Raw genomic sequence first — 27,037 nt, forward strand, 5'->3', positions numbered from 1 at the left:
GAAGCTAGTTTAGGTAGAAAGGATGGATTAGTATGCAAAGACACCCTGTCCTTGTGAAAAATCATAAAAGGGGCTTTGATCGACAGAGCTTGAAGTTCCGAAACTCTCCTGGCGAAAGTAAAGACAACCAGAAAGGCAGTCTTCCAGGATAAAAATTGCAAATCTACTGAAGTTGCAGGTTCAAAAGGAGGCGAAACTTAGGCTCGAAGTACTAGGGTAAGCTCTCATGGTGGTGTAAGGTCCTTTACCGGGGGTCAAAGAAGAAAGGTACCTTTGAGGAAGGCCTTACAAAGCTTTGAAGATGATGCCATATTATCCCCACATGATACTTAGAAATTGCCGCAAGTTGAACTTTGACTGTAGAAAAACTGGCACCTTGTTGAAAACATCCAGATAAAAATTCCAACACAGCAGAAAATGGAGCCGTGAAAGGATCTAATGCATGCCGAGAGGCCCATATAGAGAAACGTTTCAATTTACTGGGTTATACTTTTCTGGTGGAAGACTTACGAATCGCCACTAGAATTCTTTTGATGGGACAGGATAATCCTGGAGTCCTGACTATCATGGGAACTTGAGCAGCCAAGCAGTCCAGGTCTGGATGGGGAATCCCTGAGGGATGAGATATGAGATCCGGAATTGGATCCAACGTCCATGGTGGAGCCACCGGATGAGACCTCAGAGAGGGAAACCAGACTTGGCGAGGCCAGAATGGGGCAATGTGCATAACTAACCTCCCCAACCTGTGAGCTTTCTGAAGAAATTTTGATATTAAGGGAAGAGGAAGATAAGCATACAGAAGACCGGGAGGCCAAGCATGAATCAGTGTGTCTTTTGGGGCCTCTCCCTGCTTGGGATTCATAGCAAAGAACTCGCTGCATTTCGCATTGGAAGGAGAAGCGAATAGATCGCAGCAAGGCTGACCCCACTTGTGAAAGATCTGTTCCGCTACTGAAGGATTCAGAGAACACTTGTGAGGCATCAGAATAAACCTGCTGAGCCTGTCTACTAGAATGCCGTACCTCTCCGGAATGTGCGTTGCCACTAGAAAACGGCCGGTGGAGATTGCCAATCCCATACTCTCATGGCCTTGCAACATGGGGGATAAGATCTCGTTCCCCCCTGTTTTTTGATGTACCAGACCACCAACATATTGTCCGTCTGGATAGCAACTGTTCTTGAAGGAAGATGGGCATGGAGAACTTGCAACGTTAAGAGCACCGCCCTCATCTCCAGGACATTGATATGCAGATTGGTCTCATAGGAGGACCACGTGCCTTGAACTGTCCATCCCGAGCAGTGCTCCACCCCCACCCCAGCTGGGAGGCATCCATAGTCACCATGGCTATGGGAAAAGGTGGGAGAAAAGGACGTCCCCGAACCAGGTCCGAGGAAAGAATCCAACACTGAAGAGACTCCCTGCACACTTGAGAGATGCGGACAGGGTGAGTCAATGGAAGATCTAACAGGGACCATTGTACTGAAACTGCCCACTGAAGGATCTGCATGTAAAGATGCACCAAGGGCAAGAGAGTGATTGTGGCTGCCATGGACCCCAATGCCCTTAATACTACTTTTGCTGTCTGGGACTGAGTTTGAAGAATGCAAAGCACATGTAGCTTCAGACCGTGTATTCTGTCTTCAGTAAGAAACACTCTGGTTTGAATTGTGTCTAATAGTTCCCCAATGAAATCTAATGTTTGGACAGGGGTCACAGATGATTTGTGGAGATTGATGGCAATGCCTAACCTCTGGGCTAGAAGAAGAAAGGAATCCCTCGCTTGACAAAGTTGATTCCTGGAAGGGGCAGCGAAGAGCCAATCATCCAGGTAGGGAAATACCTGAATGCCCTGGAGTCTCAGAGGTGAGCCGGTACTACTGACATCACTTTGGTAAACACCCTGGGGGCTGTGGTGAGACCAAAGGGGAGTGCTCTGAACTGATAACGATTGGTTCCCAGCCAGAAGCGGAGAAACCTCCAAGAGGATCTGCCCATCTTGATATGATACTACACATCTTGGAGGTCGATCGATCACATCCAATCATTCTCACGCAGGAAGGACAGGATAGACTGAAGGGTGACCATCTGGAATTTCGTCTTGGCCACTGACAGGTTCAAGGTGGATAGATCCAGAATTGGTCTTTGGTTCCCCGTCTTCTTTGGCACTAAAAATAATCTGGAATAAATGCCTAATCCGGACTGGTCTTGAGGGCAGCTTTGAAATTTCCAGTGCTGCATCCTCCCTGTGCGTGGGTGGAATGTCCAGGAGGTGTCTGAGTGGTAGAGGTGACCTTAGAAAGGGGGACTGAATAACCTCTGGATATAATTCGTAACACCCAACGATCTTTTGTTATGGACTCCCACTCCATTAGGTGCAATGAAAGACGGCCCCCGACTGCCTCCAGAGATGAACAGTCAGGCAACCCTTCAGGGTTGCTGACCGGATCTGTCTGAGAAAGGTTCTCGAGACCCATAATTTCTCAGACCCCCCTCTGCCTCTAGGGCGACGTCTGTCAGATTCACCTCCTCCCCTGGGGGAAGGTGAGTCCTGAGTGTCTCGGGGAAAATTCTGAGATTTCAGAAACTACATCTTCTTGGTCTCTCGCTGACTCTTAGGGAAGGATTGTTGGGGCCAAGAAGTGGATCCTAATGGCAGACAGAGTTTTCCTGTCCTTCTCACTTTGAACTAAAGTCTCGCGTACCAACTTCCCAAACAGGAAAGAACCATTGAAAGGGGCATTGGTAAATGACATCTTGAAGGGTTCCAAAAACTGACAAGAGATGGAGCCAGGTGTGTCGCCTGATGGCAATGCCTGTACCAGCTGCCCTAGTGGCTCCTTCAGTTGCATGGGAGAGGAGGCACACAGAGGTGTTAGGTACTAATTTTTGAGTGGCCATATGAGTGGAGAAAGTCTTCTTATCCTCTGCCGACACGGACTCCAGGGTAGAGAGAGCAATCTGTGCCATGTAATTCAGAGTCCAAACAGATAAGGTCGCTGAAGAATACACTTGCTTCCCGAAATGGTCCATCGCCCCTGATTCTCTGTCAGGAGGGTGGACCATAGAGCTCTCCTGAGTTTACTCCTTCCTAGTGGCTGCTGCCACCACCATTGCATCAACAGGAGATCCTTTGTTCCAGTATAGTCTGTCGGGGGGGGCTCAAGACCTTATCTGGATGTTTGGGAAGGGGCTCCACCATGTCCGGTTCCTTCCATGCCCAAGATGTAATGAGATGCACTAAAGGATCTGTGGGAGGGGACATCCAGGAAGTAGAGGGTCCTGCGCCAAATGCCTCAAGAAACACCAATTTGTCCAAAATAGGTTTCTGGACAGACCATCCCCCTCAGTGGCGAAGGAGTTCCATGATGTCTCAGAAGGAGACATCCTCGGGGGGTGGCGAAAGAGTTCCATAATGTATCAGAAGGAGACATCCTCGGGGGGGTGACCGGGGGACCTTCCTCCAAATTGGTGTCTTCAGTGAGAGACTCCGGGTGGGAGTTTAAGTGCTTTTTCTTGCATGTATGTTTACGAGGACTCTCCTCAGTAGGGATCTCTGGGGAGGACTCGACAAAGTCTTGCTGCTTCCAAGTGGAAGCTTCCTGAGGCAAAGTGGCAGCAGGCTGTCCCTGAAATGACAGGATGGCCGGAACCATACCAGAAATGAAGGGAGTTGGTGTGGAGTCTGAGGGCGAGATGGCCAAGGGTCTCAAGGAAATCGAGAGAACCCTCTCCACCACATCCAAAGCTGAAGGGGAACAGACATCCTGAGAGAGGACAATAGGAGCAGTCACCCTCTGACCAGATGGGGGAGTCAGAGCCGAGAATCCAGGTGCCGAGATACCAAGAGGAAGGCTGCACTCTGACACACTCTGAGCTGACGCCAGCCTATCTGATCTGACAGCTCCGAGGGCTTGACAGATCCGAGCCAGTTGGATCTGACCTGCTCAAGGTCATAGTCAGAGTCGAGATAGGAGGTACCATTGACGCTGGCCCCTCGACACCAACAACCCTCAGATCCAAGGGCTCCAAAACCGAAGGCTGGACTGGAGAAGGAGAAATCGGGGTGAAAAAGGGCTGCATGCTCCCCGCTCCAGAGGGAGAAGGGGCAGGCAAGACTCCCATCTGTAAATGGGTGCGGATGAACTTCCACATCATCCTATCCATCTCCGCTTTGCTAAGGCTCTGGGTGGAGCAGGAGGAGGAGCTGACCAACACTGGCTTGGAGGGGCAGTGAGGAGAAGCCTGAGCCAGCAACTGGATCCGGGGCTCCTCCGGCTCTGGGGAGAACAGAGCCAGGGAGACTCTGGTCTCGCAGCCGACCTAACTTTCGGTGGGAGGCAGGACAGAGTCAAGCGATCTGGGTATCGCTTTCTTAGCCTATCCTTTTTAACAGATTTGTCCCCATCCCTGGGCCTCTTGGTGGGAGTTTGAGTCCCAGAGACTGGGGAGGAGGAAGAGGCAGAAGCTGGGGGCACATGGATTTGAGTCCCCAAACTGGAAAGAAGGCCCTTAAGAATTAACTTGCTCCTCTTGTCCTTAAGTGCCCAGTGATTAAACCCGGCACAAATGGAACAGGAGGTCTGGAGATGGGCTGCCCTAAGGCACACTACGCACAGAGTGTGGCCATCAGCTGGGGAGAGCTTATGGCCACACTCTGTACACTTTCTGAAGCCAGGTTTGGGAATGTCAGACATATCCCCAACCTCAGGCTCAGCACCCTCACTTTCACACAGACCATGCACACAAGGAAAGGAACGGCAACTTAAAACCACACATCTCAAAGATTTTTCACATATAAAAAATATATATATATAAAAATATATAAAAATATCAATGTGGGAGTGCCCATGCACGCAACAATAGTTTGATAGATACCCTCAGTTCACTAATTACCTAAGACTACAACTTTTTTGAAGTTTATTTTGGAAGCCACGGTGGTGCAGCGGTAGCGTTGTTGCCTTACAGCAAGAGGTTCTCCTGTTCGATTCTCGGCTGGAGTGCCTTCTGTGTGGAGTCCGCATGTCCTCCCTGTGGTCGAGTGGCATTCGAAAAACATGCGTGAATGGGTGTGCCTTCGCTGAAGGTTGGGCATCGGGCTGGCAATATGGCACCATAAAAATCTACTGCCAATCATTAGCGGACTGGAGTTCCGCTCTGGAGACCCCTAACTGGGAAAAGCCGAAAAGACAAACAAACATGTATAAATACTTTATAAATGAGATAGACTTTTTGGATGTTACTGTAAGAAAGTCTGAATTAGGGGATGCACATACTAGCTTATTTAGGAAAAAGAGGAGGAAGAATGCACTCCTACACAAGAGTAGCATGCATCCACAGCATACTGCCAAGAATGTACTTAGAAGTCAGGTTTTGAGAATGATACAGTTGCACAATGATGATATGCAACTTGGGGCAGCTTTAATAGAGCTTAAGAGTGATTTCCTGATTAGAGGATTAGAGGAAAGAGATTGATAGTAGTATTACCCAGCTACTGAAGGAGAGACATACTAGGAGTCAACAGTATTTCTCTGAGCAACCTCCCAGACAAGTGTTTGAATACGAGTGTACTAGTGCTGGAACGGTGAGGGCTCCTACGACCTTCTTGAGTGGTGTCAAAGGTTTTTGTGACATTATTACAAAGAATTGGGGCATACTGGAAGTGTGTGAGGAGGTTAAAGAGGTGGTTAGTGAAAGGCCTAGGTTTTTGTTTAGGAACAATCATTCACTAAAAAGACAGTGATGTTATAGGTCAGGACTGACTAGGACATTCTCTATCTCAGAAAGACATGGCATGTACCCTTGCAGAAATTGCACTGCCTGTGAATATATTTATACAGGTATGAATTTTAGACATCCACAGACAAGAGTAATAGTTGATTGTAAGTTTTATGCAGACTGGAAAACTAGGAATGTGATTTATTTTAGTTTTTCTGAGGTCTGTTTTGTGTTCTACATAGGTAAGACTAATTGATCTTTGAGGGAACGTATCCGGGAACATGTTGGGGACATCAGGAACATTAAAGAGAGCAGTGCTTTAGCATGTCATGTCAGAATTAGTGGGCCCCAGCACCGCCTTAATTTTTTTGTGTTGGAAATTGAGAGAGATAACATTAGAGGGGGTGATATTAGGAATAAAACTGAGCTGGCAGAATTACGTTGGATTATGTTTTTTAATGCAGTAAAGACACCAGGAATAAATTATATGGTATCGATCAAACCATTGTTGCATGCACAGGCACTCCCCATTGATGTTTTTTTTTATACATTTTATATATATATTTTTATGTATGAAAAATCTTTGAAATGTGTGGTTTTAAGTTGCTGCATTTCCTTTGTAAAATTTTTACTTAGTGCTGATAGTGTGTTATTGGTTTGTGTGTCTTTAAGAGGATGGAGTTCTTAATTAATTTGACTAATTGCTTTTAAATGGGGAAAAGAATGCTGCTGTTACTTGAGTCTGAAGAAATGGTTGTTAGGTCACGAAAGCGCTGCCTTGCTCTGTTCTTCTATTAAAGTTTTAAAGTTTCTCCTTTAGCCATGGTGATTCTGTTCACTTTTTTATTTTATGTAAAGAACATGGTTCTAATATTTGATCAGCAGAATTGTCATAAATTCACTGTTATTATTCCAAATTAAATTTATATAAAATCTATGCGTCATTTCATGACTCCTACTTATTTTATCTCAAGTGTTTGCATGTTTTGATTAAAATTATTTCACCAAGTGTTGTAAATTAGATTCACTTAAAAGATACTTTAATTTCTTAAGATATTTTTCTAGATACCAAAATCCGTAATAATCTATTAGTCTGTCATCTTCTGAATTGAGGATGTTTAATTACAATTAACTTGCCAAAGCATCTTTTCCTCCAGTACTGTACACATCAGTTTGCCTACTGGCTGTATTTAATCGTAATAAGCCAATTTGCAATTCTGAGTCTGCTATTACTTCTTCACCAATCAGATTCAACTTTTCTCTGAGACAGACCAATGGAAAAAAAATTGGGTAGTTGTGGTATTAACCCTTAAATTCATATTTCAAAAATACTTTTTTTTTCAATTTATAAAACTGGGTCTGCCATACATTGTGACTTAAAACTGTGTTCAACAGATATCTGAAAATTTGCCATCAGGGGCCATCTAGCATCCTTAACTGTTGGTATTTCTTTCTTTCTCTCTCTTTTTTTTGTGTGCTGAAATTTCACTGATTATGTCATACAAGTATATTATAAACAACCAAGGAGCTAAAGTACAGCTTGTCTGATTCCCATTTCTATAGTGAATGGTTTTCTCTTCCAGGGATTTTTCACAGTCACCATGTTGTTAACATACAAGGCTAAAATTATACTCACCAGTCCTTGCTAATATTCCTTTTCTTGCATTATTTTCCTGAGGTTGTATTTAATGAAATTATCAGTAGCAGTCTCCAAATCCACAAAGGCAGTGTACAACTTCTGTTTACTTAATACAGCATTTTTCTCAGTCAGATGTTTAAGAAGGAAGCATACACAATTTTGTGGATCTTTTTTCAATTAAGCAAACTGGTAATCTTTCTTCAATTAAGCAAATTGTAATCTTGGTAGGTCTATCTTATTAATGTCTTCATTTACCTTCCTTAATACTAATGTCCAGAAAAGTGTTTAATGAACAACCTAATAAAATTATGGGTGAAATAATTCTTTCTTTTATCTTTCCTTTTACACGGGGATTATTACTCCACTTTTCCAGCAAGTCAGGAGCTCTACTTATATTGAAAAAGAGCAAAATTATTTACTGAAAAAAATTGTTCATGTCTCCAGAGTCAAACATCTCATTCACTATTCCATCTGAATACATATTCTTGTTCTTGCTACAGAATTTTTTTTCCAAAAATATAATCTGTTCACTGCTGTGGTATATTAGTATAATGTATGCCAACATTACTGTTTCCTTACATTTACTATAACAGTACTAATTCCACAAACCAGGTAAACCACAAGACAGAACAGCAAAAAAGCAAGCGAAATGACACTGAGAGCCGGCAACTTGTAAAAATGACAAAACGGATTTAATAAAAGTTAGCGCTTTCAGCGAAGATAGTACTCCACCTTCTTCAGACAAACAAGAGAAATTCATCACAAAAACATTTATAAATAGTTGCTAACAATCCAATAACCAATCCAGTAAAAGTGCATTTAAGCTACCTTTATCCATGACAACCTTAACTAGGACCTATTACAATACATTCCTACTAAAACAGCTAATATACACACAAACCAATAAAAGTGATTTATATACATCACTATCCAATTAATTAAATTGATCAGGTATATCAACAAAAAATAGTATGGAATATTATAAATTTATGATCAAAATAGAGTGAATGAAATTCATTGAATGATGCATCATAAATAATGAGTTCTCGAATAGCATACAGGGCTTCAGCATATCAGATATGTTATGGTAATAAAAATTGTTACTATAATGTAACCTATTAACATGAATATGTATCAGATCCAGAAAATGATTAATAATTATTCGTGCATAGGCACCTCAAAGTACATATGATTGTTAAAACAAAAATTATTATTGATGAACAAGGGCGAACATAGATATAATAAATACTTGTCATCTTTGCAAAGAGATCCACCTCAACACACATTTAATAGATAAACTGTCGTTGATACCCGGGAAAATGTGTGCCCTAGTTCTTATCTGCCACATCAATTCATCTATCTCCAATTGTACCTGCCAAGCCCCACCCCGGATATCGACTTCCCTGTGTTGTAGAATCACAAATTTGAACTCGTGTCCATCATGCTCAATGCAATGCTTAGCCAAGGCATTGTTAATATCTTTTTTAATAATGGCATATTGATGCTCATAAATTCTTTGTTTTAATCTACGCTCAGTTTTTCCGATATAAAAGGCGTTACAGAAATTACATAATGCTACATATGTGACGCTCTTAGTCTCACAATTGTAATGACTAGTAACCTTATATGTTTTACTATTGATAGAAAATTGGTTACCCACCTTAATATGTTTGCATTGAGCGCAAAAGCCACATTTAAACATACCAGGGACTCTGTTGGTACTGGACTTCTTTTTCTTTTCTAACATCCATTTTAAATTTTGACCTCTCCTGTAAGTAATTTTTGGATCCCTTCCCAATATTTTGGACAAAGTATCGTCATTTCTGATAGTATCCCAGTTCTTGTTCAAAACCTCCTTGATTGACTGGTAATCAAAGGAGTATGTACATAAAAAACTAGTATAATACTCTCCATTACTAACATTACTGATTGAACTTAAATCGTGTCCTCCCAGTCCACGATCCTCTGGAACTTCATTAACCCGATACGTATAGTTACTCAATAAAGGGGTGAAATGACCCCCAATACGTTTAGAAGTAACCTCCTTGATGATACTGGTAATTAAACTGTTTGGGTACCCTCTATAAATGAACATCCATTTTAAACGATCACATTCTGAATCATAATCACATGCGTCTGTGATCACTCTGGCTGCCCTCACAATTTGTCCTTTAACCACTGCTTTTTTCTGATGATACAGATGATTACTTGTGAAATGTAAAAAGGTATTAGAATACGTGGGTTTTCTATATATTAGACTCTTAAATCTACCATTCATCCTATCGTTAATCAAAAGGATGTCAAGGTAGTTTATTTCAGATTCCCCTACATTATAAGTAAATTCCAGAAATTCCGTGAACTGTGTGATCTTAGTGATAAATGCAGGAATAAGCGACTTATCACCTTTCCAAATACAAAAAATGTCGTCCTGGTACCTTGCGTACCAGGTTACATGTTTTTGAAATAACTCTTCCGTAAACAACTTGTTGGTTTCCCAATATGCCATAACGGCATTGGCAAAGGAACCCCCACAAGGAGAGCCCATTGCGACCCCTGATTTTTGTAGGTAAAATTGTCCCTCGAACAACATAAAGTTGTTAGTCAACACAATTTCCAATAATGCCTCCACTAAATAAATTATACTATCACTAGCCTTTTTTGAATACATGAATTCTCAAACCCAATTCATTCCTGTTTCTTGGGGTATTACTGTGTACAAATCTTTGACATCTATTGTCAAGAAAAGTACTTCAGCTGAGTATTCCAATTTATTTAAATTGCCCAAAAAGCTCCACGAGTCCTTACATATCTGCTGCTCACTTTCTATAAATGGTTTTAACGCACTATCAATGAATTTAGCGCATGCATAAGTGATTGACCCTCTCCCATCAACTATAGGTCTGAAAGGAGGGGCAATTATTGTTTTGTGTAATTTGGGAGAACCAAACAAAGCAGGTGTTCTAGGGGCAATCATAGACAAATACTGATACATATCAGTATCAATTGAGCCTTCCAAAAATAAATCATCTAACCTTCCTTTGATTTTCTTATGTGCCACATTAACTTCATTCAAAGTGACCTGAATATAGGAGGATGTATTAAGGTGCTTGGACATATAATCAACATAGATGTGGTGATCCATGAATACCAAACCACCCCCCTTATCTGGCTTCATCACTCTAATGTTACAATCCTTCAATAAGTTAACGAAATCATGCTCTAAAGTTGAAATGTTACATTTAGGCTTATTATGTTTGTATATAACTTGATTCTTGATAGCCCATAAATCAACTTCACACATCTTTTCGAGAGTGTTCAAACCAGGATGGAGGGGTGGATTGAATAAACTAGAAACCCGTAAGGTTTTAACTATAGTGGAATTATTCCCCATTAACAAATTGAGATTAAGCTTCCGGACAAAAATTTTTAAATCAATAATTGTTTTGACAATATCCATACTTCTTCCAGGAACAAAAGTTAAATCTTTTGATAAAAAATCAACCATGTCTGGTTGAATATCTAAAGCTGTATAATTGTATATAACAAATTCCCCGTCGCTGCTTTTATATAGATGGGGTTTAATACCAAAGTCTTGATTGAAGACTATCTCCTGCGTGTTCGTCTCCTGTTCCATGAAGTATTCTGTTGAAAGGTGGACTGACGCTTGTTTCTCTGGCCGTTCATGACTGGCCGAAAAACCTGCTGATTCTGAACGTCAGCACCTTGCATGTTATCAGCCAAATTGTTTTGACCATCATTATGTGGACCATTACAGTCTCCATTATTTCCATTATTATTGTTACTATTATTATTAATAAACCTTGGACTCCTCCTTAAAGATTGCCTTTGCACGTTATTAGTGTCACCATTAGTGTAGACACGATTAGAATTTTCAACAATGTCATTTCCTTGTTGGTTGTTAAAATTATCATTGACATTTGTTTGAACACTGGCTGGAGGCTTAGGATAAGCTTGATTGTTTGCATAATCGTTAATGTCCCTAGATATTTTCTTCTTTTTGGTAACAAGAAGCTTATTCATAGTAGCCTCTATGCTAGTGAATATTCTACAATATTCATATTTATATCTTAAAAAATCTTTGTCAGATTTGATGCTATGCTCGAGCGCCTCCAGCTCAGACTTTAAGGTAGTAATGTCTTTAGTATAATAATTAATAAGTGCTTTTAAAAATTCATGCCCTTGTCTATCGAAAAGTGCAACAAGTTCATTGTAAAAGGGCGAGTTGCCAGTCAAGCCAGCAGGAGAACGCCATTGGCGTAAACCCTTTGGAATAATCTTATTACGTATGCATTCTTCCAAGTAAGAAACTTCAAGCTGTAATTTTCGACATTTATACAGCTTGGAATCAAAATCATCAATGGTGCATGATAAAATATTACCTGTACCTTCATTTACGTCATTTACATCATTGTGGGCCACATTGGAACCAGGTAGCCCACCGATAAAGTTGCTATTATTTAAAAAATTACACATAGTAGGAATGTTGTCATTCAGTGTTTGAGGAGCATTAACTACACATCCTTGAGGTACCGACTGACCGTTACCTCCTTGCCGGTTAACATCACAGTTAGGTGCATTGTCAGAATTGTTATTTACGCTCCTACCTTCCACTGCATTATCAGGATGTTCTCCACTTAGGTTCCGAGCGGTGTTTACAATTACACGCTCATCACTGTGTCCACTTACTCTATATGATGAAGCCAGATAAGGGGGGTGGTTTGGTATTCATGGATCACCACATCTATGTTGATTATATGTCCAAGCACCTTAATACATCCTCCTATATTCAGGTCACTTTGAATGAAGTTAATGTGGCACATAAGAAAATCAAAGGAAGGTTAGATGATTTATTTTTGAAAGGCTCAATTGATACTGATATGTATCAGTATTTGTCTATGATTGCCCCTAGAACACCTGCTTTGTTTGGTTCTCCCAAATTACACAAAACAATAATTGCCCCTCCTTTCAGACCTATAGTTGATGGGAGAGGGTCAATCACTTATGCATGCGCTAAATTCATTGATAGCGCGTTAAAACCATTTATAGAAAGTGAGCAGCAGATATGTAAGGACTCGTGGAGCTTTTTGGGCAATTTAAATAAATTGGAATACTCAGCTGAAGTACTTTTCTTGACAATAGATGTCAAAGATTTGTACACAGTAATACCCTAAGAAACAGGAATGAATTGGGTTCGAGAATTCATGTATTCAAAAAAGGCTAGTGATAGTATCATTTATTTAGTGGAGGCATTATTGGAAATCGTGTTGACTAACAACTTTATGGTGTTCGAGGGACAATTTTACCTACAAAAATCAGGGGTCGCAATGGGCTCTCCTTGTGGGGGTTCCTTTGCCAATGCCGTTATGGCATATTGGGAAACCAACAAGTTGTTTACGGAAGAGTTATTTCAAAAACATGTAACCTGGTACACAAGGTACCAGGACGACATTTTTTGTATTTGGAAAGGTGATAAGTCGCTTATTCCTGCATTTATCACTAAGATCACACAGTTCACGGAATTTCTGGAATTTACTTATAATGTAGGGGAATCTGAAATAAACTACCTTGACATCCTTTTGATTAACGATAGGATGAATGGTAGATTTAAGAGTCTAATATATAGAAAACCCACGTATTCTAATACCTTTTTACATTTCACAAGTAATCATCCGTATCATCAGAAAAAAGCAGTGGTTAAAGGACAAATTGTGAGGGCAGCCAGAATGATCACAGACGCATGTGATTATGATTCAGAATGTGATCGTTTAAAAAGGATGTTCATTTATAGAGGGTACCCAAACAGTTTAATTACCAGTATCATCAAGGAGGTTACTTCTAAACGTATTGGGGGTCATTTCACCCCTTTATTGGGTAACTATACGTATCGGGTTAATGAAGTTCCAGAGGATCGTGGACTGGGAGGACACGATTTAAGTTCAATCAATAATGTCAGTAATGGAGGGTATTATACTAGTTTTTTATGTACATACTCCTTTGATTACCAGTCAATCAAGGAGGTTTTGAACAAGAACTGGGATACTATCAGAAATGACGATACTTTGTCCAAAATATTGGGAAGGGATCCAAAAATTACTTACAGGAGAGGTCAAAATTTAAAATGGATGTTAGAAAAGAAAAAGAAGTCCAGTACCAACAGAGTCCCTGGTATGTTTAAATGTGGCTTTTGCGCTCAATGCAAACATATTAAGGTGGGTAACCAATTTTCTATCAATAGTAAAACATATAAGGTTACTAGTCATTACAATTGTGAGACTAAGAGCATCACATATGTAGCATTATGTAATTTCTGTAACGTCTTTTATATTGGAAAAACTGAGCGTAGATTAAAACAAAGAATTTATGAGCATCAATATGCCATTATTAAAAAAGATATTAACAATGCCTTGGCTAAGCATTGCATTGAGCATGATGGACACGAGTTCAAATTTGTGATTCTACAACACAGGGAAGTCGATATCCGGGGTGGGGCTTGGCAAGTACAATTGGAGATAGATGAATTGATGTGGCAGATAAGAACTAGGGCACACATTTTCCCGGGTATCAACGACAGTTTATCTATTAAAATGTGTGTTGAGGTGGATCTCTTTGCAAAGATGACAAGTATTTATTATATCTATGTTCACCCTTGTTCATCAATAATAATTTTTGTTTTAACAATCATATGTACTTTGAGGTGCCTATGCACAAATAATTATTAATCATTTTCTGGATTTGATACGTATTCATGTTAATAGGTTACATTATAGTAACAATTTTTATTACCATAACATATCTGATATGCTGAAGCCCTGTATGCTATTCGAGAACTCATTATTTATGATGCATCATTCAATGAATTTCATTCACTCTATTTTGATCATAAATTTATAATATTCCATACTATTTTTTGTTGATATACCTGATCAATTTAATTAATTGGATAGTGATGTATATAAATCACTTTTATTGGTTTGTGTGTATATTAGCTGTTTTAGTAAGAATGTATTGTAATAGGTCCTAGTCGGACTGGTAGTTTTTTACAGTGATATTTAATTCACATATTTCTTTAAGGTTGTCATGGATAAAGGTAGCTTAAATGCACTTTTACTGGATTGGTTATTGGATTGTTAGTAACTATTTATAAATGTTTTTGTGATGAATTTCTCTTGCTTGTCTGAAGAAGGTGGAGTACTATCTTCGCTGAAAGCGCTAACTTTTATTAAATCTGTTTTGTCATTTTTACAAGTTGCCGGCTCTCATAGTGTCATTTCGCTTCTTTTTTGCTGTTATAACAGTACTAATGCCATTCACTAATACCACTGAATTAATATACCAGTCTCCACGCATTTTATTACTATTTGTCTACTTCTCTTTTGCAATCACCTTCCAAAACGAGTGAGCTATTAGTTTCAACAGCTCTCAACAATTTATTTCTTCTTCATTCTATGTACTGTTTAGTTTTAAAAATTTATAACATTCCCTTTTTTATCAACATATAATGTTTCCTATGTTTAGACCTTAGCCAGTTTCTTAGAACTTGCCTATATCTTTGTCTTAGTGTCAGTCGTTCAGTATCAAAGCAATGGTTCTTTGAATAGCCTTTATTTCCACATATGTCAAAAAGTTAAGCCACTCTGTAGAAACCGGTATGTGTCTTCATTAACTATACTCGTCTTATATATACCTACTGCATTCCTAAATTCCATAATCTTTTCATAACTCAATTCATTAGCCTTATAGGTATTACTTTTTCTGACTTACAATTCTACAAGTTTAACTCATTCATGCAAATGGAGCTCAAGAAGTTTGTACTGTAACTTCCAATGGGTGCAGCCTAAGCCTTTTGACAGAATCAAATTATGTCCTCACATTTCAAACAAATGTTCATATCTCTGGAACCACAGGGGTTATGAAAGAAATACGAATGGAAAACTCTTCAGCACACACTGGTTTTATAGTGGTATTATTCTTTAGATTCTAGGTCATAAACAGAATTTTATAAGTCACAGTAAACACAGTAACAATTAAATTTGTAATATTTTGTAAACTTACAATATCTCAGGAACCACTCACCTACTGTCAGCAGCATTTTATTCATCTACCTGAGAGCTTTCATAAGAGACTAGGGAGTTCTGTCTGTGTTACTTGGTTGTTGAGATATTTAGAAAAATGTGAAAATTATATCTATATAAATTAATATCATAAAAACAAGTTATTATCTATGTACCCGGACTAGACAGAGGTCTTATATTAATGCAGTTGAGTTTGCCTTTGTGTAAGCTTTAATAGGTTCATAGGTTGGTACTAGGCTATCAGTCCTAGGGCCTATACAAGCCAAGCCATAACAATTCCCTGGCTATTTCTTCCCAAACTATTTACTTCCCTGGACCCCTGTCTAGCAGGGTGACTGACATGATCCCTGGGGTGAATTTCCTTTCTCCCATCCAATTGTCATGGTTCCTTTTGAAGAGGGCCAAAGAAGCACTCTGCTTGACATGTATGGGCAATCTATTCCAGAGTCTGGGGAGTCTCTAGGTCAGGAACCTATCCCTCCAGCATGTTTTGTTTATTGTGATGACAAGGTTTAGATCCCTGGAGTGTGTGGCTCTGAGGGATTGGGATTTCTTTAAGTGTAGCATGTCCAACAGCTCTGGGAGATCGCCTCTGAGTAGACGATATGCGACAGGGTATAGCTGGAGTTTAAGGCAGTCAGCGTAGGGCATCTGCTTTAGGCCTGTGATTCTTTTAGTGAGGTATTTCTGCAGCCTTTCCATTTGTTGCAGATGTCTTGAGGGGTACATACCAAACGGGGCATTGTATTCTATAATGGGTCTAATGAGGGATGCGTACAGTGGGACAATGACCTCCTTTTTTCTGGATGAAAAGCCCTTAGTGATGAGGTGTGCCACATAGAAGGATTTCCTGACTGTTGTGGCGATGTGGTTATTGAAGGCGAGACCACTGTCCACCTGTGTCCCTCAGTCTCTTATCACACTTTCGGTGTTTAGTGTACTGCCACCTATATGGTAATTCACGGATTCATGTCTTTTCCCAAAGGGGATAACTATACATTTCTTGGCACTGAGCTTGAGCCCATGGCTCTGGCACCAAGCATCTGTTTCTGTAAGGCCCTTTTGTAGAGTATCCACATCATTTGAGGATTCAATAACAGCTCCCAGTTTGCAATCATCTGCGAACTTTGTTAGCCAGAGTCCCCTAGTTTTGGCCTGTACTTCAGAGAAGTAGATGTCAGACAAGAGCGGTCCCAGGACTGAACCCTGAGATACTCCACTTGTCACTTGTCTGGAGCTGGATTTGGAGTTGGCTACTTTTACAGTGTGGGTTCTATCAGCCAGTTAGCAACCCATTGGGTGACGTAGGGATTAATGCCCAGCTTAGTAAGTTTATCTATGATTCCAGAGTGGGGGTGGTGTCAAAGGCCTTGGCAAGGTCTAGATAGGCTGTGTGAACCACCTTACCCTTGTCCATGGTTCTGGAGACTTGATTCAAAGAAGTCAATCAGGTTCAGGAGACAAGATCGGCTCTTCACGAACCCAAACTGGGTGGGGTCCAGTGTTTGAAGGTTGCCAATATCTTTGTTATATAAGTTTCATGATAATACGCTCCATGGCCTTGCAGATCAGGCTCGTCAGACTGATGGGAAGGTAGTTTTCGGGATCCAAGATGGATCCCCCCTTGTGGAATGGGATAACTGTAGCTCTGCACCACTCAGTAGGCATGAAACCTGATTAAACATGACACTTAGGTGAGGTGCTAGTTCATATTCTAGTTCACGTAGTACACAGCCCGGGATGTCATCTGGTCCCATGGATGCTGTATTCTTAGCTTTGGAGAGTGCGTTTTTTACCTGTGTGGCCGTTATTACCGGAATTTGGCAATCTTCTGGTATTGAGATGGGCCATTTAGGGGGTGAAGTTGGCACTGAATCGATCTGCCAGGATATTGGCAATATCCTTGGGATCAGTATATTTAATGCCATTCTGTTTTAACTCAGAGCAGATATGAGCATCGACATTTAGATTCTTGACAAAGTTATAGAATGCCTTGTGGCTGTCTTTGGAATCTTTGGCAATTTTATTTTTGTAACTAGCTTTGGAGGATTTTATGAGGGATCTCAGTTTCTTACTGAGGCTGGTAAGGGAGTTTTTTGCATCCTGGGATTTTCCTCTTTTCTGCAACAGTTTCTTCCTTTTGTTGTAAAGTTTGTTTATGGTAGGGGACCACCAGATTGGCTTCATTTTTTTGGATGAGAGCATCTTGGTTCTATTTGGGATGGCACGATTCATGCTTGAGTGGATGTGTTCGTTCAGTGCCTTAGTGTAGGATTCAGCAGTTGAACTTTCAGTTCCCGTCTGCATGGGTGTCATGAAGTTTGTCACTTCTGACTTGAGTAGCATGAAGTTTTTTATAGAGGTTTCCTTTACTGGGGGGGGGTGGGGGTGGGATGTGGATGTTAAGGGTGATTAGCTTATGGTCAGACCTGACTAACGAGGGGGTGACCATAGGTGTGGAGCATCGATTTCCCATGTTGGTAATGACCAGGTCTAGGATACTGGAGCCCCTGGTGGGACTATGGATTAGTTGATCCAGGGCGTTGGAATTTATGAATTCTAAGAACCAGTGGGCAAAGGTGTTGGTACACGAGCAGTTTTCCCAGTTAATGGCAGGGTAGTTAAAATCACCAAGTATTAGGGTGTTTGGTTCTATCTTAATATTTTCCAGTATGTTTAGAAGGTGGGGGATCTGTAGCAAGCTACAATTTGGATTGCAGTCTTACTTAGTGTTAGTTGCACCTGGAGAATTTCAGACGCATTGTGTTGGGCAACTAGCCTGGTGGTGTGAATATCCTTGGTGAATATTGACACTCCTCCACCTTTAGTGTTTCGGTCCTGGTTTGGTGACCGAAAAGTGTGGTAAGAGTTGTAGCCTGGTATTGCAGGGGTGCTCTCTGGAGCCTTGAACCAGGTCTCAGTTACTGCACAGATATCGATGTTCTCCATTTTTAGGAGTGCCTCAAGAGAGTGCATTTTGAGGTTTAGACTTCTAGCATTGAGTAGAATTACCTTCAGATATTGCATGCTTGTACCTGTTACGGTGGTGATTTTGTACTTTGAACTTTGCCTAAAAAAGGCACTATATGGGTGGCAAGCGCCTTAGCCAGTAACCTGAATCCCAGGGCGACAGGTGCAGACCATCTCTGGCAAAGCATCATGGTCTGTCGATCATGTCGTCCCAGGCAGACAGATACTGGATCCCCTTTGAATGACACCAGAAGCTTAGTCAGTTGTTGAAGTCAATCATTTTGTCCTTATATTGTGGTATCATTCTGGGCGAAGGCAGGATGCTACTCAGGGCTAGGATCATACCTGCCTGGGCCACATGATCCAAGAGCTCTTCCATGTCTCTTTTCATGTAGTCCAGGGAGGTACGTCTTAAGTCATTCACTCCAACATGGACAATGACAGAGTCATATTTGTACTTGTTGTGGAGTGACTTGAGTGGGTGCGTTATGTGGCAGATCCTGGCACCCAACAGGCAGCTGACTGTAATTTCCCCTTGTTCAACCTGGTGAGTGGGACATCAGTGTGCCGTACTGTAGAGTCACCTATGACTAAAGTGTTAGGTACATTGTCTTGCCTTAGGGGCTGTTGCTGGGTGGCACACTGGTGTTGTGAGCGATGTGACACTTTGGTTGTGATTGGTGTTTGTTTACGTTTCAGCTTCAGAGTTCCTTGTTGCTTGGGCAGGTTACAGTTAAGGGCCTCTGCATATGTGGATTTAGTGTTGCTATATGTGGGTGTTGGTGGTGCGGGTTTAGAAGGGCTATGTGTTGCTTGAGGTGTAGTGTGGGTGTTAACCTTCTTCTCTTGACTGTCTAGCACAATCTTGGATGGAGAGAGCTTTGGTTCCATTTTGGCTATGTAAGTGCATCTCTCACAGGTTGTAGTGTTGGGTGGTAGGAGGAGAGGATTGTCTGTGTACATGAGGCAATTGCCCCAGTATGCCCAGATTCACCAGGTGGACAGGAGAAATCACCGGAAGCTGACCCTTGGACATGCCTGGTTTGGTGCTTTTTTTTTTTGTAAAGTACAGGAGCTGTTTTCCCTTACCTTAGCAAGGTACTTTGCAATTATAGGCTGTTTAGTGCCTACGATTAATTTCTCCTTATTAACAAAAAGAGTTGAGTGCTTGTAACAGTTTAAGGCTTCCTAGTGCTTTCCAGCAGGTATTAGAGCAAGTGCTAGTCACAGGGATGCTTAAAGGTAAGATGAAAAAAAAATGCACACTGCAGTGTGCACTAGAGAAGTTAGATGTGAAAGTAGGTAACTTAAGTTTTACCTGTTTAAAAAGTTAAGGTTTATTGGAGAGTTACTATTTTTTAAAACAGCAAGATGGATTGAAAGGGGTGGTCACTTTTGTATTCTGGTACTATGGAATACAGTAGGATGACCAATAAATTTAAATAGTTGAAGGGGAGGGATTTCAAAAATGATGATTTTGTGATTACTCACACAAGCCAGTGAAAGCAGAGAGGAAATGAGATATATGGTCAGATTAACATAAGAGGCAGGCAACTAGAAAGACAGTGGTATTTAACAAGACAACTGTAACTGGTTGGGAGGTGGGAAAACATTTCTGCTTGACTCAGAAGAGACAGAGCTGTGGTCTCTTTTGAAGTTTTAATATGCAGTTAAAGCAGAATGCAAGTAAAACACAAGGTAAAGAAAACAAACCACAGTATTCAAAATATAAAAAGGCAACAAAGTAATACAAAATACAACAAATAAAAGCAAACTAACCTTTCCCTCACAGAAAAGTGTAGCAGAGTCTGGATGAGCCTTTCTGGTAAAGCTCTGAAAGGTTTAGTTCCTACCTCCACCCCCCAGTTCACAAATGATTAACCTTAAGTGACCTCTTCTATCTTATGAATGAAATCTTTTAAAACCTTGTACATAGCATGTTTTTTGAATTATTGATGCAGATATGAACAAGCAATATTTTATGCCTAGAGGCATTAGTAGGAATTAACTGCAGATGAACCTGGCGGCGTCACTCGGATGTAATGTATGTCCATGCTGAACCTTTGTTCCAGGTTTTACTTTTTTTTTTAAATCTTACTTCATGTCATCACCCTCTCCTTCTATAATGTAATCAATAACTGATCCTCCTGTATGTTTTAGAAAAGTTATTCTTCAAGACAGTACAGTTGTATAAGTATAGTCACCATAACAGCAGATGTTTGAATGATCACAGCTGCAGTAACCTAAGTTATATGGGTTATAGCCTGCAAATAATATAACAGCCAGAAAGCATCCAAGGCTTCAGGGCACCTTCCTCACACCCAGTCTTTTAGACAGCTTGAGCAAAGCTGACTAAAAGACAGGCTTGGGCACCAAGCACTTCAGGGCTTTCAAGCCAACTGAAAAGGGTCTGAACACTGAAAGGACATTGCTAAGACCAACAAAAAACAAATATTCACATCCTGGCATTAAAAACACACAAAAAACAAGAAGGAGCAGCTACTTCAACAGTAATCATTCAAATATCTACTGTTAATGGCAAATTTACATCATATTGATCCCTGCTGCTGTAGCCTAAAGGTATATCACCACAGCTTAGAAAGTACAGTTGTGTACACTTACCATAAATGCAGATGTTCGAGTTTATTCACTGTTGCAGTCATTACATTTGGGTAATCCTGCTGGCAGGTTGCCCTCAATCGACCTGAATTCCAGTCTTGAGTCCTGCGGTCGGCGGCTGTCAGCTCTTCCCTGATGTCAGGTTGTCAGGGATATAAAAGAAGCGTCAGACGCCATTTTCTTCAGTTTTTCTTGCCCCAGATGTCAGGTAACCCCTAAAAGGGTAGCCAAAATTTATATATATATATATATATATATATATATATATATATATATATATATCTACACATGTACCAATATAAACTTTACCTTCATCTACAGGTAAATACAGCACATAGCTTGTATAAAATCAGAGAAGGAAAGATAAGTTCCAGTAGTAAAAAGGGGGATGGCGGGTGGGTAACCTGGACTGTAACAGTGAATACACTCGAACATCTACATTTATGGTAAGTGAACACAACTGTATTATGTTCTTCGTGTTTCACTGTTGCAGTCATTACATTTGGGTAGAGTCCCAAAGCTATGGTTGGGAGGCTGGAGCTAAACAGCAGTAGGAGCTGCTATGAGGCCCTGCAGAACTGCAGTGGCAAAGCCTGCCCTGGATTTAGAGTAGAGTGGCAGATGATAGTGCTTTGTAAAGGTGTAGCTCTGAAACTCGTCTTGCAGAAGTTATTGCTAGGAGCAGAGCTGTTTTCCAAGATAAAAACTTTATATCAGCAGTAGCAGCTGGCTCAAAAGGAGGCAGGGTGAGTTTTTCCAAGACATAGTTGAGGTCCCATGCAGGTGTTGGAGATCTCCTTGGAGGCCTTAAATTCTTGGTTCCTCTGAGGTACTGTTTTAATAAAGGATGAGAAAAGATTGGTGGCTCTGTATTGTAATGAGCTGAAATGGCAGAGGCATGAATTTTAATTGATGAAAAAGATAGGCCTTTGACCAGCATCTCAGTTAGGTATTGCAAAATCTGAGGGATATTTGGTACAACTGTTTCAGTTCCTTGTGCCTGGTTCCAAACACAGAATCTCTTCCATTTTCCATCATAAGATTTTCTAGTACTAGGCCTTCTGGCTTCCAAAATGACATCCATCACAGCTTTACTGAGAGGTGTGTTTTTGTATGACTACATTATCTGCCATGCTGCCAGGTTTAGAGGCCTGAGTTGGCTGTGCAGGATCTGACTGTTTTGCTGGGACAGTAGATGAGGTATTTGAGGGTAAGGTCCAAGCTGGGCATTGAGACAAGTTCCTTAGGATTGGGTACCAGTACTGGTGGGGCCAGTCTGGGGCAATCAGTATCATCTTTGGCTTCTCCTGTCTGACCTTTAGGAGTACCTTGGGGAGGAGAGGCAGTGGGGGAAAGGCATATACTGATAGGTTTTTCCAGCTGAAAGATAGGGTGTCCACTTTCCATGCTTGTCTGTGATAAGTCCTTGTGCAGAATGTTTTTAGTTGGAAGTTGTGAGGGGAGGCAAACAGATCTATGTCCGGGAATCCCCATTTCCTTGTTATCATGCGGAAGACTTGTGGATCCAGCTGCCACTCGTGGGGATCCATGAGGTTTCTGCTTAGTTCGTCTGCCAGAGTATTGTCCTTTCCTGGCAGGAATTGTGCCTGCAGATGAACTTGGTAAGTCAATGCTGTGTCCCATAAAGCCATGGCTAGTCTGCAAAGGGGGTAAGAATGCGTGCCCCCCTGCTTGTTTATGTACCACGACTGTGGTATTGTCTGTCTTTATCAGTAGTTGTCCCAGATGAATTAGGTCCTTGAAGGCTGTCAGGGCATTTTGAACAGCTAGCATCTCTTTTTGATTGATATGTAGATGCATTTGGTTTGCGGACGATGTGCCCTGAATGCATCATCCTGCCATGTGGGCCTCCCAGGCATAATCTGATGCATCTGTTATTACGTTTTGCCTGGCTGGGGGTAATGTGAATGGCTGTCCCTTGTTCTGGTGACAAGCCTTTGCCCACCATCGAAACTCCTGTTGTAGGCAGGGAATGAGGGTAATCATTGTTGCCAGGCTGTGGCAATGTTGAGTCCAAACACTTTTTAGGTACCACTGAAGTTTCCTCATATGCAGTCTTGCATATGGAATTAGTAGGATGCAGGATGCCATGAAGCCCAAAGACTGCAGAATTTTTCTTGCAGATAACTGGTCCTTTGTTGCCATTACTTTGAAATAGGTAGTCAGTTGCCTTTGTTTGTCTGGCGTGAGATAAGCCATCTGGGCAGTTGTATTTAAGCTTGCACCCAGGAATATTATCTCTTGAGAGGGTACTAATTTTGATTTCTTTTCGTTGACTGTGTACTCTAGGCATGTTAGAAGTCTTTTCACAAAAGCCAGATGCTGTAGAAGAATGTCCTTGTTCTCTGCTTGAATTAGGCAGTTGTCCAAGTAAGGATATATTTGTATTCCTCTGTCTGCAGAATGCAATTACTGGTGCCAGGCACTTTGTAAAGACCTTGGGAGCAGTACATAAGCCAAAGGGTAGTGCAGAGAATTGGTAATGCATTGAGCCAGCCTTGAATCTGAGATATTCTCTGCATGATTGCCTGATTGGGACATGCAGGTATGCCTCTTTTAGGTCTAAAGTCACAAGCCAAGCCTTCGTGCCCAGCATGGGCAGAAGCTGCTGCAAGGTTAACATCTTGAATTTTGGTATATCCAGAAATGTGTTTAGGATAGATAGGTCCAGTATTGGTCTCCAGGCTTTGTCTTTTCTGGGTACCAAGAACAGTCTTGAGTAAAATCCTTGTCCCTGCTCTTGCTCTGGTACTTGTTGCATGGCACCCATGTCCATGAGGTATGAGACTTGTTTTTGTGCCTCTGCCCACTGATATTTTGGCAGATCTGGCCAACCATTTGCCTTTGGCAGGGTATGGTAGCCTTGTGACACTGTTTAGAACCCACTTGTCCTGGGTTATAATGTGCCAATTTTGAGAAAAAAGTGCTATTTTTCCCCCTAAGGGTGCTGCCAGGAGATAAGTGCTTGGCGCAGGCAGGGGGAAGTCATTGGGACTGTTTCCTGTAAGGTTGTGATTTGTCTTCTCCAATTTTGGAGGTAGAAGCACCCCATTGCTTTGACCTGTATGAACCTTGCGGCTGGGATCTGCCTCTAGGGCGTCTGGATCTGCCCCTTTGAGGTCTGTCTGAGGCAGGAAAGGACCAATTCTTTGTAGGCCAGTGTCTACTAAACCTAGGTGGCTGTACTTGTAAAAAATCTTTGACAGTTTGCATAGATTTAGCTTTGTCCTCCATTTTCTTTAACACCTATTCTGCTTTAACACCAAACAAAGTATCATGCTGTAAAAGTGCATCTAATAATTTAACTTTGACATGATCAGGCAGATTTTGTTCCTTTAACCAAGCATGCCTCCTAATTACAGAACCCGTAACTGCAGCCCTGCAGGAGGCCTCCAGAGAATCAAAACCACATTGCAAAGTATGCTTTCCAACTTGTTCAGCTGCATGCAATATATCCTGCATTTCTTCATTTTCTGCACATTCAGAGTTTAACATTTTCTGTTTAAGCAATGCCATGACATGTTGCTGATATTTGAGCATATGAAAAGTACAGTTTTGTACGTACCATAAATGTAGATGTTCGAGTGTTCACACTGCTGCAGTCATCACACTTGGGTTATCCTGCCATCAGGCGGTCCCGCAATCGGCCAGAGTTTCAAAGTCTTGGTCCGACATCGGTTGCTGTCGCTTCTTCCCAGACGTCAGTGCGCCAGGGGTATATAAGAGGCATCCGACGCCATTTTCTTCAGTTTTTCTTGCCCCAGATGTCAGGTGCCCCCAAGTAGGTAGGCAATACATATTGCTAATTAAACATGTAAAGGAAATAAAAGGAATACCTTTAATTACAAGCAAATACACCACAAAGGTTGTTCAAGATAGAAAGGTATAGAAAAGTTCAGCTAGGTCAGAGGGGATGGAGGGAGGGTAACCTGGACTGCAGCAGTGTGAACACTCGAACATCTACATTTATGGTAGGTACAAAAAGTACAGTTTTGTACCTACCATAAATGTAGATGTTCGAGTGCTAATACAGCTGCAGTCATAACAGATGGGTTCTCCTGCCGTCAGGCGGGTCCTCGGTCGGCCGAATTCCAAAGTCTAGGTCCGGCGTCGGTTGTAGTCGCTTCTTCCCTGACGTCAGTGCGACAGGAGTATAAAGGAACCAGCCAACGCCATTTTCTTCAGTTTTTCTTGCCCCAGATGTCAGGTGCCCCCAGAAGGAAGGCAATACATAAATTTGTGTAATAAAACAATGCAATATAATCAAAATACAGTAGTTGCAAGCAAATACACCATAAATGAATACCCCAATTAGGTTGTATGAGGAGGTGTTAGCCAAGAGGCCTGTCCCAAGAGGGGAAGGAGGGAGGGAAACCGGGACTGCAGCTATATTAGCACTCGAACATCTACATTTATGGTAGGTACAAAACTGTACTATGTTCATCGTGCATACAGCTGCAGTCATAACAGATGGGTAGAATCCCAAAGCTAAGAAAGGGGTGGTAGGCACTAGGTGGAACTAGGAGGAGCCAGGATGCCCTGCAAGACTGCAGTGGCAAAGCCTGCTCTAGTTTTGGAGTATAATGGAAGGTTGTAGTGCTTGGAGAAGGTATGCACAGAACTCCAAGTGGCTGCTTCCAAAATATCTTTGGTAGGAACTCCTCTGAGGAAAGCTGTAGAGGTAGCTGTGGCCCTGGTGGAGTGAGATCTGATGCTGTAGGTACAGTTTTGCCATGAAAAGAATAGCAAAAGCATATGCAGTGGGCTATCCATTTTAAGATTGTTTGTTTGGAAATTGGCTTTCCTTGAGCTCCTACAGCATAGGACACAAAGAGCTGTTCTGATTTTCTGAAAGGCTTTGTTCTGTCCAAATAATAACGCAGTTGTCTGTGGATGTCCAAGGAATGTAGTAATCTCTCCCCTTTGTTTTGAGGATTAGGATAAAAGGTAGGTAAATGTATGGCCTGATTCAAAGCTACCCTGGATACCACTTTAGGCATAAAGGACAGGTTGGTTCGTAAGGAAACTCTGTCCTGATGGAAGATGATAAAAGGCTGCACAGCCATGACAGCTTGTAGTTCTGAAACTCTACGAGCTGAGGTAATAGCCAGAAGGAAAGCTGTTTTCCAGGACAAATATTGCAAATCTGATGAGGCAGCTGGCTCAAAGGGAGGCAATGTCAGTTTTTCCAGAATGAAATTGAGATCCCAAGCAGGTATTGGTTGTTTCCTTGGGGGTCTTAGATTCTTAGCCCCTCTGAGGAACTGTCTTAAGAGAGGGTGAGAGAATAAGGGTGGATCAGTGTTGTATTCTGCAGAAATGGCTGAGGCATGGATTTTGAAGGAGAATGAAAGTCCACTGCTTAGCAGCTCAGCTAGATACTGTAGTATTTGAGGTAAATTCAGTTTTCCAGGATCCTGGCCCTTTTTCTCATTCCAGACACAAAACCGTTTCCATTTTGTGGAGTAAGCTTTTCTAGTTGACGGCCTCCTGGCCTCCAAAATGACATTCTGCATCTCCTTGGAGAGTAGGGTCTGTTGTGATGCTAAGGAATCTTCCATGCGGCTAGATTGAGTGTTTTTAGCTGGCTGTGAAGAGTTTTGAAGCTGTGCTGAGTCAGGAGAAGAGGCAGAGGCAGGGTCCATGGTGGAGAATGCGTCAGGCTCCTCAGGAGTGGGTACCAGTGTTGTCTTGGCCAGTCTGGAGCAATGAGAATCATCTTTGGTCTGTCTGCTCTGGTTTTCAATAGAACTTTGGGCAGCAGAGGAAGAGGTGGGAAGGCATAAACTGTCATTGATGTCCAACTGAAAGAGAGAGCGTCCACTCTCCAGGCCTTTGGATGGAAAATCCTTGAGCAGAATTTTGTCAATTGGTGATTTTTGTGGGAGGCAAAGAGATCTATGTCTGGCCTTCCACATGCTTGGATTATTTCTGTAAAAACTTTTGGATGCAACTTCCATTTGTGTGGATCTGTCATAT

General features: G+C 41.5%; 1 protein-coding gene across 3 annotated transcripts in view; it reads right to left on the reverse strand.

Annotated features, from left to right (window-relative positions):
- PCYT2 (phosphate cytidylyltransferase 2, ethanolamine) overlaps window positions 1-27,037 on the reverse strand; it is a 944,538-nt gene that overhangs the window by 405,382 nt on the left and 512,119 nt on the right. The gene's annotated exons all lie outside the window — the stretch shown is intronic.

This window comes from Protopterus annectens, chromosome 4.part0, assembly GCF_019279795.1.
Source record: "Protopterus annectens isolate FY-2018-M chromosome 4.part0, PAN1.0, whole genome shotgun sequence".
Classification (NCBI taxonomy): Eukaryota; Metazoa; Chordata; order Ceratodontiformes; family Protopteridae; genus Protopterus; species Protopterus annectens.